Source organism: Megalobrama amblycephala, linkage group LG10 (genome assembly GCF_018812025.1).
Source record: "Megalobrama amblycephala isolate DHTTF-2021 linkage group LG10, ASM1881202v1, whole genome shotgun sequence".
In the NCBI taxonomy this organism is placed as follows: Eukaryota; Metazoa; Chordata; class Actinopteri; order Cypriniformes; family Xenocyprididae; genus Megalobrama; species Megalobrama amblycephala.
The window spans coordinates 34,193,956-34,209,626 of NC_063053.1; the positions used below are offsets into that span (position 1 = coordinate 34,193,956).

At 37.3% G+C, this 15,671-nt stretch overlaps 1 protein-coding gene across 1 annotated transcript in view; it reads right to left on the bottom strand.

Annotated features, from left to right (window-relative positions):
- LOC125277468 (echinoderm microtubule-associated protein-like 4) overlaps positions 1–15,671 on the bottom strand; it is a 119,272-nt gene that overhangs the window by 88,177 nt on the left and 15,424 nt on the right.

Here is a 15,671-nt window from a genome sequence, read left to right on the forward strand (position 1 = left end):
GATGGATGGATGGATGGATGGATGGATGGATATAAGCGGGTGGATGGATGAGTATAAGCGGATGGATGGATGGATGGATGGATGGATGAATATAAGCGGGTGGATGGATGAGTATAAGCGGATGGATGGATGGATGGATGGATGGATGAATATAAGTGGGTGGATGGATTGAGTATAAGCGGATGGATGGATGGATGGATGGATGGATGGATGGATATAAGCGGGTGGATGGATGGATGATGGATGGATGAATATAAGCGGGTGGATGGATGGGTGGATGGATGGAGTATAAGCGGATGGATGGATGGATGTAAGCGTTCTGACAAAATATTAAATAAATATTTAATTAATTTGAATTTATTTAGGCTAAAAAATGGGTTTGAATGAATTCAATGACTAATTAATAAATACTTGTTTCATTAGGCTACTGGATGAATCAGTGTTTTTGAACAAATCTTTTGAACGAATGATTCAATGACAAATACATTTTTTTTAACAGTCACTTGTCGCCACCCAGTGGTGTAACGATGTAATTTATACAACCGTTATTTGAAGTGCCAAGTTAATTTCAAATGGTGATTTATATCTTAATTGTAAACTTTTGTTGTCATTAATAAATAAGATCGTGTGGGTGTTTGAATTGAGATCGCAATCTTTTTATGATTATTTGTGCAGCTCTAGAGTATAAACAGATGGATGGATGGATGGATGGATGGATGGTGTATAAGCAGGCAGATATTGTTTCATTACTGGGTGAATCAGCATTTTTGAATGAATCTCTTGAATGATTCAATGACAAATACATTTTTAACAGTCACTTGTCACCACCTAGTGTAATTACTGTAATTGATACAATATTCATTTGAAGCATCACATTAAAATGTGATTTATTTTGATTGCCGTCTAAACTTTTTTCCCAGCACTTCTGTGATAACATGAATTACTGAAACAGAAATAATAACACTGTGTTGTTGAAGACTGTTTGTGAAGCTGTTCCATATCTAATCATGACAACAGATCTGAATGTTCGCTGTGATCGTACTTGTCAAAGGTTTAATAGACAAAGCCGAATCGCTGTCATTTAGGAATACCTGTGTTTGAATTGAGATCACGATCCTTTAACGATTAATCACGCAGCTCTGATAGATATGTGTATAAGCTGATGATTGTTGAGGATGCTAATCGACAATAGACATTGCCCCTTGAAAAAAGTAAATTCAAGTGGTATGGATGATAATCATATTGTATTATTAGCATCACTGCTTGAATTAGGGTGATAGGGGTTCCTGAGATGGTTTGGTCCCAAAGTATATTTGTAGTAGTGAAGAAAATATTGACAGCTTCAATCTTCTGCAGTCTTTCTGCCTGTGAAAGTCACTCCTCACCTGCTAGAAGCCAAAAGTTGGATGAATGTTAATGTTAATATCGCTGTAAACCGAGGTCAACAGCATGAAATGAAAGCAATATGGAAGTATGTGATGAATGAACCTTCTTTCTAGTTCATGAGAGAGTTAATCATCTACTACAGCTGAGGGTAATAAAAACCATTCCCATGTACCAATACTGATGAACAGTTTCACCATCTTGTTCTCACAGACTCACAAACATACAGTCCTCTCTGTCTGTGTACATGCTTGAACACACATTAAATGAAATAAACGCACAGTATTGGTGCCCAAGCAGTGGATACATAAACAGTTCATTTAGTCTGCACTAATGCAAGCCATATTATCAGTTAAATAACTGCAGATGGATCGTGTGTGCAGTAACTGAACTAGTCTAGAGGGCTGTACATTGATCCGGGTAAAATTACACGCAGGACCGTTTTGAAACTGGCAAGACTATGATGACTGATAAGGAAACGCTGTAGTGTCCAAACACCACAGCAACTAGGACTGTAACTAATGATTATTTTGATGATTGATTAATCTTTTTTCTTTTTTTTTTGGATTAGTTGATTAATCTAATGGTTATTTTTAGATTTTATTTTTCTGGCCAGTCGATTAATCCTTTATTTAACCTACCAATAAATAATTGTAACTTCTGCCATTAATCTTTCAAGCTTTTTTGCAAACATTTTTCCTCCAAGAATACTTACTTTACAACATAAAAAAGAAAGTGCCAAGAGTTAAAAGGCATCTATTAGTCAAACAAATGTCCATGATGGCTGCATTCACAGTCACTGTTTGGGATTGACAGCATTTGCTTACAGGGTCTGATCGAGGGGTGAGTTTATCCATCAGATATTTTAAATAACCACCAATGACTTCAAAATGCTTTGTAACTGAGTACTTTTGAGCTACGTGCCTCACAGCTCACACCCACTGCAGCTCCTGTGGATCTGTGGATAGACACAACTCATTGCACCGTCACCGTCTGAGTAAACTAAACTCATCATGATTATACAGTTTAGAGTGGTTCTCACATTATATGACGTGGCAGACAACTAGTTGTCCAGTGCGGTTCCATAAATTTCTCGTAAAGCTGTTCTGAATAGCTACATTTGTTACAGAAAGTATTATTTTTTGTTAATGTTAGTTAAGAAATACAACTGATCATTGTTAGTTTTATCTCAGGTCCATTAAAGGGTTAGTTCAAAAATGAAAATTCTGTCATTTATTCCTCACCCTCATGTCATTCCACACCCGTAAGACCTTCGTTAATCTTCGGAACACAAATTAAGATATTTTAGTTGAAATCCCATGGCTCAGTGAGGCCTCCGAACTCTTACTGAAGCAGTGTTTTGAAATCGGCCATCACTAAATAAGTCGTTATTTTGTTTTTTTGGCGCACCAAAAATATTCTCGTCACTTTATAATATTAATATTGAACCACTGTACTCACATGAACTGATTTAAATATGTTTTTAGTACATTAATGGATCTTGAGAGAGGAAATGTCATTGCTCCCTATGGAGGCCTCACTGAGTCATCAGATTTCAACTAAAATATCTTAAATTTGTGTTCTCACTGAGTCATCGGATTTCAACTAAAATATCTTAATTTGTGTTACGAAGATTAAAGGGATAGTTCACCCAAAAATGAAATTTGATGTTTCGATCAATATGAGTCGAAAACACTTCCATAGACAAATCCAAATTAAACCCTGCGGCTCGTGACGACACATTTATGTCCTAAGACACGAAACGATCGGTTTGTGCGAGAAACTGAATAGTATTTATATCATTTTTTACCTCTAAAACACCACTATGTCCAACTGCGTTCTGCACTCGTTTAGTGAGGTCTGATCAAGCTCTGACAACGACAGTGATGTCTAGCACTCATTGAAGTATATGCGCGAGACATTACTGCCGTTGTCAGAGCGCGATCAGACATCAAATTTTCATTTTTGGGTAAACTATCCCTTTAACGAAGGTCTTGCGGGTGTGGAACGGCATGAGGGTGAGTAATTAATGACAGAATTTTTATTTTTGGGGGAACTAACCCTTTAAATAAGATTTTTGTAATGTTATTAAACAGTAACAAATAATCAGAACATTTCTAATCATTAGGGCATGTTGTAGTCCAGATTAAAATATAAAAATGTTTAAGTTTGAAAATAAATTAAGTCTTTAGGTATTAAGTATTTGGTGCTGTGATGAACAACATTGCGAATACAAAAAAAAAAAATGAATGGCACTATGGCCGTTTGAAGCATTTTAAAAACTTCACTAGCGCACTTGATTTGTTTGCGGGGTTTCCGGGGTAACCGCTGCATTTCTGCTGTTCCATCAGCACCTTCTGCTGTCAGAGAGTGAACGTGCACTTTCATTCAGCGCGTCTCCTTCACTCGTTCCGCCATGTGCTTCTTATGCACGTGTTGTGCATTTTATACGGTTGATGGGGAAAGTATTCTTAAATGCATTATAAAAATTGTAATAATTAGTAATAAATTACTATTTACGGTATTGTGAAGTGCCTACGATAACAATATCGTGCATATTCATTATCGCGATATATCGCATTACCGAATATCGGCACATGTCTACTAGGCATTAGCATATGCTCTAGTGAGTCTTGTTTTGTGTGACTGACAGGGGATTAGGGATGAATGTAAACAGTGTGACACGACCATGCATTCCATGCAAATCAACGTATTTTCGTAATCAACCTAATTCAGCGTCATTCCAGCCCTAACAGCAAGAACCTTAATGATCATATAGCAACACCCTGGTAACGGCCTACAACAAAGGTCAGTATGAATCCAATCTGCTCAAAAGGTGTGGTCAAATGTTTGCATGCAAAGTACGGTCGTTTCAACAGGAATCCATCAGCTATTTAGCATGAGGGCGAAAATTTCCCTACACAGACTTCATAATGGGTTCAAGTTGGTCACATGGATTCACTGCATTGTCCAATAGAAAGCTGCTTGGTTTGAAAGTAACTTCTGTGTGAGCTGTGCATGATGCATCACTACACTTTTGACAATGGATCTTTTTGCCTGCAAAATTTCGCTACTGTGACCGCAGCTTAAAATGTATCATTTGAATCTTTGCTCATGCCCAGTCACACTTATATGAATAAATTGTCATCGGAGAGCTGCACGATGTCCTCCGTGTCGATCTGTGCGTGTCAAGTTGAGACGTTAAAGCCAACTTGAGGACTGAAATCAAAGGAAGCACGTAGGCTGAGTGCTGCAGGGCTGCTGGAGAATTTAACCTGCAAACCTGACACTTACTGACAAGCTGACACTCGTCTGACTGGAGAACTGCTGTCAGTAATTTCTCTCTCGGCCTCTGCCAGTTCTCCTTTTCTTTTTTTCCAGATGGTATCTCGGATTTAATCCTTTCACTATCAGTGAGAAGAATGTCTTTATATAACAAAGAGTTGGGAGATTCACAACGATTTGACCCATATCCAATACCTGTATTTACACACTTGGCGAAACAACCCAAGGTAGACGTACTGACCCGGAAAAGCTTAGAAAAACGGCATGATTTGCAATGGACGCAAACTAAATGAACATTTTGCTTTCCACATCATCTTTAAAAGGTCAGTAAACCATTGGGTGGGGCTTCGTCCTCCATTGTGCCATTGAAAAGAGTCATGTGATTGCGGTTGGCGTCCACCTGAGTTGACGTAATTCGCCACCGTCGCTTTTTCAATGACTTACGACTTGCATTGCATTCGTTGGTTAAACATTTGCAAAACCCACAGACAGACATAAAGGGTGACCAATAGTAATAATTTATGGAAAAAAAAAAGAAAAGACGGAGATATGGAAATATGGATATATGAGGTTTCTGCCTGACAGCATCAATTCCAACACCGTAACAATATAAAGTGGGTTGAAAATCAGCAAACTTACACTTTAGCTATTTATTTTCACCCTTAAATAACAATTAACAATTTCTTAAATATTGAGAATTAGAACATAGTCAGTTTTATCCATAATCGCACAGCGCTGTCTGGCCGAGGAGAGTAGCAGTTTAGATTCAAACAACGAAACCTCAGAACTACTGGTTTCTATTGCTACCTGTCTTGTTTCTGATTTTCTTTTTCTATGTTTCCATATCTCTTCACATATTTATTCTCTGTTTTTACATCTGTTTCTCCTCTTTCACTCACTTTCTGTCTCTGTTGCCACTTAGCTCGAAGTGCTTACACAAGCTTTCAAATTTATTCGAGCAAGATCAAAATGAAATGTTAGGGGAAGTACATGCACTCAAACCCCAGTGTGGTACTTACAGGAATTAATGGGCACTGGGGTGAAACACTTCCAAAAGAAAAACTGAACCAGAGTCGGTCACAACAGATCTGTAACAGACCCGTGTTCGCAGATCACAGGAGATGTACGTTCGTCACAATAACAGTAATTACTGTTTATCCTATACGAACACAGTACTGAGACATCCGTCTCCAAATGCCTAATTACGAGTCATTCGGATTATTTAAAACAAAAAACCCTTAAGAGGGAAACTGTAGATACTAATGATGAAATGTATCACTGGTGCATTTACTAGATGCCAGGTGCACTATAAGCATTTTTTGTGTGCTTGGTTCACAGCTGATACAACAGTGGATCCGGGCCCAGTTGTTCAAAAGCAAAGATAGGATTTCGGATAGGATCAAATCTTCAAAATGGTTTGTTCAAAAGAAGAAGAAGAAGAAAAAAAAAAAACAACATTCTGAAATCGGATTAGATCACAAAATCCGATCTGGATGAAATTGTCAGTTCAAAACTTTTTAGTAGGATTATGATACCTTTGATCTAAAAAAAAAAAAAAACACCATCCTGATCCCAGCAGAAAGGTGGATTTCAGGAACAAAAATGTAATAAAACTTTTATTTGAAAAAAGTTTTCAAAAAATACAACATTTATATCATGTAATATATACACACACATTTATATTTTGATTTGGCTCTTGATTAGTTTAACTGTTAAAGTAATAAATTAGAAGTAGACATTAGGCTTTCTATTAAGCCTTTCGGCAGAGAAAAGTAAAAAAAAAAAACAAAAAAAACCAATATATTAAATTTTAAGTGTTTTTTTTTTTTTTTTTAAATCACTGTATATACTGTAAACTACATTGGCACAATCATCAGAGACGAACCAGACAAAAGCAGTTTCTAACAACTGCATCCCTTATTGAATGTAGATTTGTTTGTTTTGATTGTGGGTCACGTGAGGGGCTACGGAAACTCTAAAGGGACAAGGTGATGTGAGGAAAAATGAAACTTATGAAACTTTGCATTTACTCTCAAAACCAAGTTCTTTGCGAGTGAACATAATGTTTCTTGGGGGGAATGCAAAACTTTTGTGAGAGAAAGCAAAAGGATCAAAATATATAATTTTCCCTTTAGTGCCTCCGGATGGGTCAGATTGTTTAAAGAAAATTGAAAATAGAAGGAGATGTTTATGTTGTTTTCTTTCTCTTCATATCAAAGCACTTAAAGTGACCCACACTGACTCTTTCTAGGTAGTAACATTGTGAAATGTAAACCCATTCAGAGCACTGGTAATCCAGATTTGGTCATCTGAAAAAGTGTGCATCTGGATCAGGGTGATCCAAATTCTATTTTGTTTTGAAAAACCGGAATAAAATTAAGGTGAATTACCTGATCCTGGATAGTAAAACACAGGATTTCCAAATCATTCTGATTCAGATTAAACTTTGAACAACTGGCCCCTGGATGTTATACTGACACCTCACGGATGGGGCATCACAAAAAAGCTGTTGTTTTCAGTTTCTGCCATTGCACAAAAACTATTCAAAGGCATATTTGTTGAGTAATCTATCCCAAGAACCTCTTTTAGATGACAGAAGTCAGTGAGTTCAACCGAAGAAGAAATGAGCCCAGATCTCACTGTATTCACATTGTAAATAGACTTAAAAATGGAACAGGTCTCATTTTGGTCTACTTTTATTATATAAATCACAATATAATACTGTATAATGTTTAAATGTATGTTATTGAAAATGTTCAACAATAAATGATTAAATGTTTATATTGTAATTACTTCATTTCCACATTAGAGCAAGAGTACACTGGAGTTCAGATGTTTGCTGTTGGTAAACTTTTTGTCTCTTAATATCTTCTGCTCACCAAAGCGGCATTTATTTGATAGAAAATAATACAGTAAAATATTATTACAATTTAAAATAACTGTTTTCTATTTGAATATATTGTAAACTGTAATTTATTCCTATGATGGCAAAGCTGAATTTTCAGCATCATTACTCCAGTCTTCAGTGTCACATGATCCTTCAGAAATCATAATATGATGTTTTGCTGCACAAGAAACATTTATTATTATCAATTTTAAAAACAGTTAATATTTCTGTGGTAATATTAGGTTTATCAGGGTTATTTGATAAATAAAGTTCAAAAGAACAGCTTTTATTTGAAATTATTTGAAACCTTTTGTGATGATGTCGAAGTGTTTACATTGACGTTTGACCAATTCAATGCATCCTTGCTGATAAAAAAATAAAATAAAATCTTACTCCCACTTTAGATTAGGATCCAATTCTCACTATTAACTATGACTTTCACCTCAATAAACTCCTAACTACTGCTTATTAATAGTTAGTAAGGTAGTTGTTTAGTTCAGGTATTGGGTAGTATTAAGGGATGTAGAATATGATCATGCAGAATAAGGCATTAATATGTGCTTTATAAGTACTAATAAACAGTCAATATCCTAGTAATATCCATGCTAATAAGCAACTAGTTAACTGAAACCTAAACCATGTTATGTTTAGTGAGCACAAAGAAAAGAATTAAAAAGAAAATACACACAATTCCCTCCACAACCTCAAATCCAGTTCTCTAAAATGGCTGCAGCGCCCCCTGTCTGCGACTTGCACAAACTCTGTGAGCACCTACTACTGCTGTGCACCTGATCAACAAGGAAATCCTTTTACCAGCCATGTTTGAGCTGGATGCTGTGGAAAACTACCAGAGAAAGTTGGACGGACTGCAGTGGCCTCCCTTAAAATATCCAGTTCTCCTGAGTGAAAATGCAGAGTCATCACTCCGTCCTGCTGCACTGCGGAGAAGGAATGAGGCCATCGCTCTGTGCCACCTGGCTGCCGGACAGACACATGTTTATGCGGAGCATCAAATCTGCAGTGTCACAGCGGTGGCTGACTTCACAGTGCAGAAGTCCTCACAACCCTAATTATGGAGAGATGCTGGCAAAGCATGCAGAAGCATGAACTTGTGTTTCCAGTGAAACAGCCATGTATGTCTTTTTACCAATCCAGAAAATATCAACAAAGAAAAAGAGAGATATATCAGATTGGCAAGGATGCATTCACTATAAAGTGGCCTTATTATGCTTCTTTTTTTTGGATTTTACCTTTCATGTAGTGTGTAATACAGCCGTTTGTGAATGTAAAAGGTCTGCAAAGTTTCAAAGATCAAAGTGCAGATAAATGAAGCTTTTGTCTCCCAGAAGAAAGAAGCGATTCTGAACTGCCGAAATGAGTCGTCAGTAATTCCAGTCTCACTTCCTGCTGAACCTACATAGATTTGTAGCAAATTTGCATAATGCCATCCTACGGTCTTCATTAGCCGCCCACGAACAATATCTCAAACACTGTAGTTGTAGCTGAAGACTGGAAGAGTTTGGTTCGTGTTGTTTAAGTCGAGATGCTGTTTTCTGCACTGCAAAATCAAATCCACTTTGCTGCACTTCAAAAGCATGAGGAATTGATACAGCAAAACTGACGCATCGTTACTGTTCGTATCACTGCGTAGTGACAGGTGCTGAAGAAGATCCGGAGCTGAAATTCAGATATGGTAATGGGTGTTGGTTTCCGACACACGCTGTAAGCAGTCGACCAATCAGAGCAGAGAAGACTCTCAGAAAGGGGGGAAAAGAGCTGATGTGCAATGTATATTAAGAGAAAACTTTTTTACCTTGGATGCATGTAAACCTATTGTAGGAGACCTTAAAAACAAAGTTAAGAACCTTTAAAACAGCATATTAGGGGCACTTTGACGTTTCTTTCATCAAATCAGTTTTTTGTGGTTTAAATCACACAAGTCGACTTTGTTTAGCTTAATTGTGCAGTTCTATCTTGTGTGTGTTTGCAGAGGCAGCTGTACTCAGTATTTTGTGTGCGCATCCGTTTCTGTGCGTAGGTGAGTGATTGTGGCCAGCGTGTGGTAAAGGTTAGCATTTCTGGAGAATAGCGTGAGGGGCGTCTGATGGCAGAAAATGATGGCAGAAAATGATGGCACTGCGCATTCATGATTTATAGCTGACAAAATGGCTAAAAATAAGTAGCACAACATGGCAGAGAGGGACTGTACCTGTCAGCATGTCACGCAAGAAAACTTACCTCACTTTAAATACAGTACATTTCCTTCCTAATTTTTTTAAAAGGATTAGGTCACTTGAAATGAAAATTACCCCAAGCTTTACTCACCCTCGAGCCATTCTAGGTGTATATGACTTTCTTCTTTCTGACAAATACAACCTGAGTTATATTAATAAACACCCTGATGCTCCGAAGCTTTATAATGGCAGTGAATGGAAACACTTGTGTGAAGCTCAAGAAACTGCATCCATCTATGGAGTCAAATTAATGCCTTAAAGTTTTGCACAAAAATAAAGTTTTGCAAACAAAAATAAAGAATTGCAAAGGAAAAATAAAGTATTGAGCAGAAAAAAATAAGTTTTGCAAACAAAAATAATAAATTGCAAAATAAAATAACGTAGTGCAAAAATAAAAATATAATCAATTACAAAAATCAATGACAGCTGTAATCCTATTTTATCTTTGCCACATATTTTTCATGCTCAAACCTACTAAATCATTTGCAACACTCATTTTATTCTGCGTTTCAGTCAAGCGTGCGCTCACGATACCGGTTTTCCTTTGCGCTGCACTTTTCTGTGCGGTTCTCTTTATGGCACTGGTTTGACGTGGGGGTGGAGTCAAGAAACGGGGGCACGCCTCCGCGAAACACGCCATCGGCAGGAGACGAAGATCGCAATAGAACAAATCAAGCATAGAGACAGAGCGCTTTTATTATAATCTGAAAACCACGCCCACCGGGGGGAAAACAATCCAACCGTCTCCACTGACAGAACAACGCCTAAAAGCTGCTGTGTGACAAGGTGCACAACTAACAAGCTAAAAAATCCAGAAATAAGTTTTTATAAGCTGTCGACCCCAAAAAAGGAATGTTTAAGGACACAAAAGTGGATACAGGCAGTGAGACAGAGCGCAACAGCTCATATTACTATAAGAAATGCATTGGAGGGGGTCGTAATCGGCGACAACATATGCTAAAAAAAACAACAAAAACAAACCATTCATTATTTTTAACAATGTCAAAGAATTATTTCACCTGTCGCTGATTATGTTCCCCTCCAATGCATTTCGCGGGGGCGTGCCCCCGTTTCTTGACTCCACCCCCACGTCAAACCAGTGCCATAAAGAGAACCGCGCAGAAAAGTGCAGCGCAAAGGAAAACCGGTATCGTGAGCGCACGCTTGACTGAAACGCACAATAAAATGAGCGTTGCAAATGATTTAGTAGGTTTGAGCATGAAAAATATGTGGCAAAGATAAAATAGGATTACAGCTGTCATTGATGTTTGTAATTGATTTATATTTTTATTTTTGCACTACTTTATTTATTATTTTTGTTTGCAAAACTTTTTTTTCCCGTCAATACTTTATTTTTCCTTTGCAATTCTTTATTTTTGTTTGCAAAACATTTTTTTATTGCTCAATTCTTTTTTTTTGTTTTGCAAAACTTTATTTTTGTGCAAAACTTTAAGGCATTAATTTGACTCCATATCCATCCATCATAAACGTACTCCACACGGCTCCAGGGGGTTAATAAAGGCCAGACATTCAACTTAGGAAGAAAGTGTAAAACTCTCGCACTTCAAAACGCTTACTCTACATCCTACGCCTTCCCTACTCAACTTACTAAACAAACGTAACTGACGCAACGTGGTTTGGCAGAAGCTAGTTATTTTACTTTATAACGAGTTAAATATGGATATTTTTCTTACACAAATGCAATACTTTGCTTCAGAATGCCTTTATTAACCCCCCGAAGCCATGTGGAGTAAGTTTATTTTGAGCTTCAAACAGGTGGTTTCTGTGCACTGCCATTATAAAGCTTCAGAGCATCAGAGTGATTATTAATATAACTCCAATTGTATTCATCAGAAAGAAGAAAGTCATATACACTTACACAGCAAAATCAACAGAGTTAAATCAACTCTGCTCAAAGAACATATGATCCCTCTCTGCATAGAGTTAAAATAACACTGAAGCACAATTAAAGTTATTGAGATAATATGCTGTTTGTGAAGTTATTGTGTTTCTCTTCAGTGATTCTGCTTGTTAACAGCAGGTGTTCATCACTAATGCTCAATCATAACTTAATTAATCACTTAATTATTTCATTAACTTTAACTCTGCTTCAGTGTTACTTTAACACTATATAGAGAGGGACCATATGTAATCTGAGCAGTTGATTTAACCCTGGGGATTTTGCTGTGTAGGACAGCTTGAGGTTGAGTAAGTCATGGGGTAATTTCATTTTAAAGTGAACTGATCCTTTAAGGTCTCCTACAATAGATTTACACGCATCCAAGGTCTCAAACAGCGTCTGAAATGGTTTGATAAAGGATTTGTTCTCTCTAAACTAGGGATGGGCATTTCAAGCAAAAATAATATTCGAAAATCGCTGGGAATTATTCGATTATTATTCGAAAATCGCACCCCTCCCCTGCACGCACGCACACACAAACAGAGAGCGGGAGAGAGACCATTCACGCTTTCTATCTGTATGATATTGATAAACTGTTTAATTCATTGGGGAATATGCTGTCTTAACTCAAGCCATATAATGATTGTAATGTGCTGAAACATATTAATATGTTCTTTAATATAAGTGAAAGTAAAATCCGCACGGCCATTCATAACAGTGCGAAGCAGAGCGAGTGCTTTCAATTAATTCCTACGTTGAGCTTCCACATGAATAAACTGAAAACGCTCGCTCTTCGCCAGTGGACTATCAGTGTCGCTCGCTCGCGGCGTTCGCCTCGCTTTTGTCCAGTCCGGCACCTTATAGTGGACACGCACCATGAATGACCGAGGGAATTTTACTTTCACTTTCAAATTATCGCCAATTCGGGAGCGGTGACAAGTGATGATACCGATGTTGTTCCTGAACACCGGCAACACCGACTATCGCAGCAAGCCTACCTCAAGCCATATTGATTTTAGGCTGCCTAAACGCGTTATATCATTGTGAACAGCTTGAATGACGGCACGTGTGTCGTGTGAACATTGATTTTGACGTCTCTGTTATATGCCACGCTTTTCTATGTTCTGCTGTTGTCTAAGAGTTGATTGACAGCTTTTTAGGTGCGTTATTGGCAGCGCGCGCGCCACCCTCTGGTTACATGAACGTGTCACCATTGAAAACATGAGGATTTTTTTTAGACGACAATCGCACAACCTATTCGATATTCTATAATTAAATCAACTAATCGAATATTCGAAAATCGTGACACATCCCTACTCTAAACCCCGCCTTTCTGAGAGCCAACTCTGTTCTGATTGGTCAGATGGCCCAGTCTGTTGTGACTGGTTTACCATGTCAGAAACAAAATGTCAGTTTGCATATCTGAATTTCAGCTCTAGATCTTTCTCAGCAATTGATGACAAATGCACAAGTGACCAACTTGAACTAAGCTACGTATCAGAATGTGTAACTCCTGTTGTGGATGCGCTCTTCCCGTAACAACGCGCTGTACTGAAATTAACATTTTCATTTTCGGGTGAACTAACCCTTTAGTGGTGTACACACACACAATGAGAAGAGGGTGACTGATCTATGAGCTATTGACTTTAGAAGGCAAGCTAATTGAAAAGAGCCTGTGAGCAGATAAGCCGGCACATCTATAGCAGTACATTTGATACTGATCCAGCTCCCACTGAGCGCACACCTGTCTTCTGCGACACACAGACTCTGAGTATGTGTGTGTATGCGTAGATGGTTTTGTAGAGACAAACAACACTGTAAACAACTATAACTTTTGAAGCACTACTTGCCAAACTGGCTGTTTATCCTAACACACGTTTCAGTATGCCTCATGGTTTATGGACCATTTATAGAGCCATAACCACATCACACATGATCCAGATGGTTTTCTTCATGACCATGTGTATCTTGAACTCAATATGTCAGTCTAAAAACTTTGACTGGGTTCCATGAGTGGAGAAAGGGACTAAAGTGAGCCTGAAACCTCATCCAAGATCTGTGTCCAACCCAACCATTAACTTAATCCATCTCAAACCACTTCAGTCTACATGCTCTCCTACTGTACATGTGGATTTAACTCCACCCTGAGATTACAACCCCATCACACTCACACACACACTCGTGAGGGATGGCAGCACATCCTGATTAATCCTGATTAAAGTTACAGTACAGCCAACACAAAATCTGGCCCCTTCTGTTCATCAGCACTATCCTCCAGGAGAAGCAGAGATAAACAGATCTCAAATGAGTTGATTCGACTTGACTCAATTCTCAATTTCATGGCAGCTCATGGGGCTCCAGGGACTGGACTAATAAATCAGTCGAGCCTTGCGTGTTCAGTAGACTTTCTGTGCATGCACGACCTTACAGAATAGGGTTGCGTGATATCTTAAATATTCACAATTATTTTGATCACAATGATATAAAATTAAGCAACATAATACATTTTGTGGATTTTAATGCATTAAGATAAGTGTATTGAAGATCATATTTTATCTAAACTTCAGTAGCAAAAACAGAAACTCATATTTGATTCATTTCTGTGAATCTGTTCAAAAACTATTTTAATAACTGCATTTGCAAAAATTAATGTCATCACTCAAAAATGTTTACAGAAATATAAGGCACTTTTCAGTAGTAAAAAAAATATAAAATATAAATATGTTGCAAAAGCAAAAAATACTACTTTTATTCAGTAAGTATACATTGAATTGATCAAAAATGAAATGTTCTTTTTAACTTTCTATTCATCAGAGAATCCTGAAGAGAACAAAAATCACGGTTTCCACAAAAATACGAATTAGCTCAACTGTTTTCAACATTGATAATAATTAGAAATGTTTCTTGAGCAGCATATTAGAATGATTTCTGAAGGATCATGTGACACTGGAGTAATGATGCTGAAAATTCAGCTTTGATCACAGGAGTAAATTACATTGTACAATATATTATAAATAGAAAGAATTATATAAACATTTAATAATATTTCACAATATTACAGTTTTTACTGTATTTTTTGATCAAATAAATGCAGCCTTGTGAGCAGATGAAACTTCTTTTAAAAAAACATTTTAAAATGTTACCAAAAGTTAATTTAGTGAACAACTGTGTAGAAAACATGACTTCTTTTAAACTAGATTTTTGATGTATTTAGTTCAGTACATTACATTGTGAATTCTTCATTGTAACGAATGTGTTTGGTTGAAAGTATAGATCCTATGGCAGAAGAAATATATAACAAACACATAAAACAAGATATTTTTCATCCATTTTCCTCAATATTCAATATATAATCAAGATAATATATGAAGCTATATTGCCCAGCTGGAAAATGTTGCAATACTACACATCATTCAACTCACTTATCTGCAGATAAGTGAGGCTGTTGTAGCGTATGCACACGTATCAGGATAATCAATAAACTTTGGAGTTTTCAGAACGCTTTTAACCTGATGAACTTTGTTTCTTAATCACTAAATCGGCTCCGAACTGTCTACTAAAGATGAGCCCACTTGACACCTTTGTGGCCCTCCGAGGTAACACAGCAGGCCCAATTTCCTTGCTCTTAGGACATCAAAGGGGCCCCTCATGTGGACTACGGGCCAGATCCACATTCCAGCACCCACACACACTGGCACACACAAAAACACACACACACAGACACACATACAGAAACACACAAACATACACTTTTAACTGCATATATATATATATATATATATATATATATAGCACCACTATGCTGAAATATATATTTCATATATTTTAGGGCGTATGCATGTTTCCTAGTGTTTAAATGAGTGTATTTGTGCTAGTGTGCATTTTAATGATATAATTTTGTCTGTAAACCATAACTTCTCTCCTATGCCTTTCTGACCTATCGAGTTTGATCTCGTTTCAAAGCTCCGGACTCGAGCTATTC